The following is a 5,936-nucleotide window of genomic DNA, read 5'->3' on the forward strand; positions in this document are numbered from 1 at the left end:
ACAAAGATGCCCTCCCAAATTGCCTTTGGTGAAGAGGAACTGAGAGCCCAATGCTATGTTGAAACTCTGGTGCCAGGTTCTCAGTAGTGAAGTGACTCACACGCCCACGTATGATGGAAATGTGTGCTTCAGCACAATTAAAAACCATTTCATGTCACGAGTCCTTGAGGGCACGCACAAACACTGGAATCCAAAGATGTTAACTCTGCTGATGCCAAAATTCCACTTCCATCTAAATCCTGAAATTCCCCGCTTTGCCAGGCAGAGGAGCAGTACACGGAAGTGCTCGGGGGACAGGAGTGTGCTGCCTCCAGCAGAGGCACAGCCGCCATGCAAGGCACAGCCCAGCACTGTCTCTAATGAAAGCATCTTCTCTCTCCCTCCACGTGGTAGCCGCCCTGAAAGACATTGAAAGTGCTTTGAGGGCAGAGACCAAGTTTCTGTCCAGTGACCCTCATGGCCCCCCGGTGGCACAAGTCTGATGAAAGGCTAATTTCCTAGCTCTGGGGAACGTCAAGGTTGTCTTTTGTTCTCTAGATGAGAGACCTTTAATGCAAAGGTGCAGTCTTGCAGAGGATGGCTACAGTCAGAAGCCAATTCTACTACTGGTTCCTGAGACCCTGGGGAAAGAAGGAGAGAACACATCCCTAGACAAAGAGGACAGCAGCTACTCACCACCAAAAGAGGGCCCTGGGCACTGGCAGAAAAGCAGCAAGGTGTGCATAGCCTGATACTCAAGGACCCTCAGAAGGCTCCAGGCAGCAGCGGGCAGAAGTCCATCCACAGGTCCTGAAGACTCAGCCACAGCTCTAAGAACTGAATGTCAGCCTTCTTGCCTGGCACGGCCCAGGAGAACACCACAAGAACTCCGTCCTGTAGGACCAGTGGGGGTTGGGGGTGTGGTCCTACACACAGCACAGGCAGGAGAGGCGGGCGCTCCAGTCCGTGGCTCAGGCCCAGGTATTAGGGAGTCAGGCTGCCTGGCTTGTGCATTTCAAACACAGCATTAGCACCTTAGCTCAGATTGCTGTATTCCTGTCAAGGAGTGTCAGCCAGCCTTATATCTAAGGGACTACAGGCCTTAATTACTCCAGGGAACAGTGTGGTGGCCAAACAAAGAAAGGCTTGTTACAAAGGCCCCTTTGTTGAAAGGACCTTTGCCTGGATTGCTTCAGGCACCCCCTTACACTACCAGTCACCAGCCAGAGCTGGGAAGCAGCATGTCCAAGTAACCCTCTAGCCCTCCAGGCTTTCAGAAGACCTGTATATAGCTCAGGTTCCCTGGCCGTGTGATCTGGGACAAGTCCCAGATTCTTCCTAAGCCCCCTTTCCCTTACGCATAAAATAGAACTCATCATTGTGAACCTCACCCACCTTCGCCAGGCTGCGGTGCTGAGTGGCCCAGGGCTTGCGGCTCTGGGGACACCACACTGCGGAACAGTATTTGAGCCCTCCACTGGCTGGCAAAATTGAATGGTGCTTTTACCTACGCACTCCATCTCTCCACATATAATAAGCCAAAGAAGTGTTGGTAGAGGTTATTTTTCCTTTTTCCCATCTAGAATCCAACAATCTCCCTGTCTGGAGTAACAGGCAGAGGCCCACCTCCCACTGGTGAGTGAGAAACTCCAGTCTCTAGAAACAGAGAAGCAGGCAGAGGGTCTGCCTGCCAGCTCCCACCTCCTCAGGCTTGCTGAGGAAAGTGGGATCCTGAGAGACAAAAGTTCAAAAAGGACCGAGATTCTTCTTGATGTTTATAGAGTCAAGAAACTAGGCGCTGCAGCCAGCAGGAGGGGATGCTGCAGGGTCCTGGTCAACTGTGCCTGGGGGGGGGACCTGGGCTGTGTATTTGCTGCCCTAACCTCGAGGTCCTGCTGCTTTTCTGAGCTGGGTTCCGCCTTCCGTCAATTCTGTAAGCTCGTGGGTTGCTAGGCTTCCAGTGCATTCCTTTTCTGCTTAACCAGACTTGGGGCCTATCGTTGATCCCGTAAAAGATACAGCCAGGAAGGAAGCTACCCAAAATACAACTTTAAAAAAAAAGTCTGCCCACACAAATATATTTCTCACAGCATTATGCAAAACTGTCAAAATGGGAGGGGATCCTATACCCAGCGGGGGTGAAACAGTTAAATAAGCTCCCATCCATCCCCTTGGAAATGCAAGCTCTCACCGGAACAATGGGTGTGACGACAATGATGAGGGAGGTGCTCAGAGACAGACTGACAAGTAAAAAGAGGACCAGAAATTGTGTGTACAGGACACTTGACCAGCTTCCCCCAGACTATAAGCTCCCTAGGGGATAGAATTTTTATCTGTCCCACTCAGGGTCCGATATCGACACCAGAAACAGCAGGCATTCAACTAGTACTTATGGGGTGAATAAATGAGTGAAGGAACCAAAAAACGATTTGCACAGGGGAGAGGTGAGAAAAGCATCCTCAGATGTTATTAGTGACTATTGTAGGTTAGTCAGCTTTTTTAAAGCTGTTGTTTTTTCTTTTTTTTATATCCAGCATTTTTATCTATGTAGTGTTATTTATTTTCCTGAGGGGTGGGGAAAGTGTATTTTCTTAGCCCAAATCACTAGTAGGTGACCCAACTTCTAATATTTATGTGTTTTCTCAAGAAGCCTAAGTTACCACCAAGTGGGGCAGCGATAAGGGCAAAGGAATGCTTGCTCTCCTTGCCAAGTGGAAATGCTGGCCAAAGCCAGCCATTAGGAGCTGGCCCTTCAGCCAATAAACACTGCAGTCCTGTGAGAGCAGCACCAGCCCTCAGAGCCCCACAGGCTTGGAGCAGGAGCCCTTCACGCCCAGGGACCCAGGCCAAGCCAAAGGCCTTGCCCTCCCCCATTCTTCCCAGAGACATCTCTTTTGCTTCCTTAGCAGGGCTTTGTCACAGGGCAGGAACTAAGCAACAGCAAATTCAACAGGGAGTTCAAAGGAGTCACCACCCCATCTGGTTGGAATTCAGCTGAGGTCACCAATCTAGCAAGTGGGATCTCATCCCAACTCAGAATGACTAAGCAGGGAAATGAAAAATCTGAGCCTGAACTCCGAAGCAGGAAGAAAAGAGGATGTGACACCCTCCCCCCTTCCCAGGTGAGCTGTGAAGAAAGGAATCTGCTGCAGAGCACAGGGCAGGGCTGGCTGTGGACACCTGCTAAGACCACCTGGCTCTCTCTCTCTCTTTCTCTCTCTCTCTCTCTCTCACACACACACACACACACACACACACACACACGCATGCATTTTCTTTGTGATATATGAATACAGCCACCAGAAGAAAATGCTGGACATAGAGAAAAGACATGATTTTAAACACACACTGAACAGGCTCAAATGTGCCTTTTTGTGCCTCCTTCAGAATTTCTTTCTGCAGCTGCCCCTTCCCCTGTTTACATCAATGCAGCTCCATCCCAGTTTGATCCAACCCAAGGACATAAGACCCAGGGTCCGAGGCACACACATGGCAGTCATTTTGTCCTCAGCCAGTTGCCCACAGCACAGTCCCAGCCGGGCAGCTAGCCTTACTCAGACTCTGGGTCCCTACTCTTCAGGGTCCCTCCTTCAAGATCCTAAGGCACCAGAACCAGCTGGACACATCCTCCTCCTCAGAGTCCTGCTCTCAGCTCTGTGTGCTCCCTCTTTTAAGCTGCCAAGGAGGTGCAGGTGGGGAGCCAGCCAGGTAGCAGCCTTCCCCAAAGGCCTGTGTTCCAGCTGGGCAGGGCCCCTCCTCCAAGCTTCTAGGTGCCAATAACCCCCGGCCTCTGGCTTCTCTTGGCTTATGTTTCCCCAGCCCGTGGGATGGTAGCTGCTTCCCGCAGTTAATATCTCTGAGACACCTCAAGGTTCCTTCTTCACCCATTCAGTCTGCTAATACCAGATTAATTAATTCCCTTTATTAAATTCTTTCTGTAAAAATAACTATGGTGATCAACTCCTTACCTAAATAATATGTAAATGATGAGAAGATTTTCTGGAGTGACATGAACAGTTTCCGTTGCCTTGGTTAGTTTTACTGTATTGAATTTCAATTCATTGGATTTTTCCAGTTGTACTATAATTTTATAATCTTAAAAATAAACTATGGTGGTTTCTGTTTTCCTGGTTGGACTCCTATACTGATCTAGGAGAGAAACTATCAGGAAGAAATGTTTCAGGTTGAACCTGCTAATGAAGACAGGTTTCTAGGTGGTTTGATGGTGTAGCCCACCTCTTCCTCACCTGAGATGGGGAAGAGCTTTCATCACATTCTAATGGCAATTGTCAAAAAAAATGTGTCTGAGACCTAATTGGATGTCACCACCCACTAAGCTGTCCAAGTCATTGACCATTTCTTACATTCTGAGGGGTTCGAAGTACAAATGAACAGTGTAGGAACTTACGTCTTTCTAAAAAGCCAGAGATTCCAGAACTCCTGAGGAAAGAGAGTCATGGCAAGGACGGAAGATGGAACCGGAGACGAGAATGCTACAGAACAAATACACAGAAGAAGTTAAGCAGCCTCATTGTTCACAAAGACCAAAGGGAGGCCACCACACTCTAAGCTGGGATGGGGAGGACTATTAAAATCACAGGTGGTTGTAATAACCACACATACACTCAGTGCTGACTTTCCAAGCCCTATCTCCTTACTTTGGGAGCAATTAGTCTCGGGTGAAAAATGGCACTTGCAGCTAATTGCGCCCGCAATTACCTACTTCCAGGTGCAATTAGCCACTCGAACCTAATTCTGAGTGTGCAAGTGTTTAATTTCATACGTGAGGAGGTGATTCCAGATACAGTTAGTTGTGCCCTCAGTCTTTGCACCTGCAACTAATTGTGACTAGTAAAACAAGTCTTCATGCAAGTCAGGTTGAAGGCCCATATGGTGACCTGCTTTGGGCGAACCAAGAGCTGGTTTGGTTGGGCTGACTGAGGTACATGTGAACAAAATGGAACAAAGGGACAATTATTAGAAGTTGGCATTCTTTGCCTCTATGGTCACAAGATCCATATCCCCTTCCTATAGGCATGCTCCTTCCAGACGGTGGAATACAAAGTCAGCCAATGAGAGGCCTGGCTCAGCAGAGAAAACAGAGGAATTCATCTGCTGACACTCCATACGGCAGTGGTCAGAAATGCATTCCCGCCAATTCTCTACTAGTTGAGTTCACTCTGAAGAGGTTGTTCAAAACACTGAGGTAAGAGACATTTACTGATATCCTACCATGTGCTAAGTCATATAGTGAATGAGAGATTAATAGGCATGGCTTCTGCCTTCAATTTCATGTCCATTACACAAACATTTATTGAGTAGCTACTATCTGTTTGGCCTGTCAAAGGGCTCATGTGCTTATTGAGAAAATCCATTTATTCTGCCTTTCTACAAAGATCTATTTACCAAGCTCTCTTGGAATCCACATTAAAGTGAAGAAGACAGATGTTAGACAGCTATTTACACAATTAATGCTTTGTTACAAGGCTGTGAGAGTGCATGATTGGTGCTTGGCCTGTGCTAAGAGTTCAAGTTAGTCTTCTCCAAAGAATTGATGCTTGAGTTGAGATTTAAAAGCTGACTAGGAACCTGACTGGTATGGCTCCGTGGATTGAGCACTGGCCTGTAAACCAAAGGGTCGTAGGTTGGGTTCCCAGTGAGGGAACATGCCTGGGTTGCAGGCCAGGTCTCCAATGACGGGCTTGCAAGAGGCAACCGCTCACTGATGTTTCACTCCCTTTCTCCTTCCCTTCCCCTCTGTCTAAAAATAAATAAATACAATATTTTTTAAAAATAAATAAAAGCTGACTATGAGTTACCTAGGCAAGGAGCTAGAGAGGGTGGATTCCAGGCAAAGGAAATGAAGTGGCAAAGGCTCTAAGGCAAGAAGGAACATGTTGTTACTGAGAAATTGAAAAAAAGCCAAAGTGGCTAAAACAGTGAGGGGGAGAGGGGGA

The sequence above is a fragment of the Sturnira hondurensis genome, unplaced genomic scaffold (assembly GCF_014824575.4).
Source record: "Sturnira hondurensis isolate 20B ecotype Veracruz unplaced genomic scaffold, ASM1482457v3 Scaffold0014384, whole genome shotgun sequence".
In the NCBI taxonomy this organism is placed as follows: Eukaryota; Metazoa; Chordata; class Mammalia; order Chiroptera; family Phyllostomidae; genus Sturnira; species Sturnira hondurensis.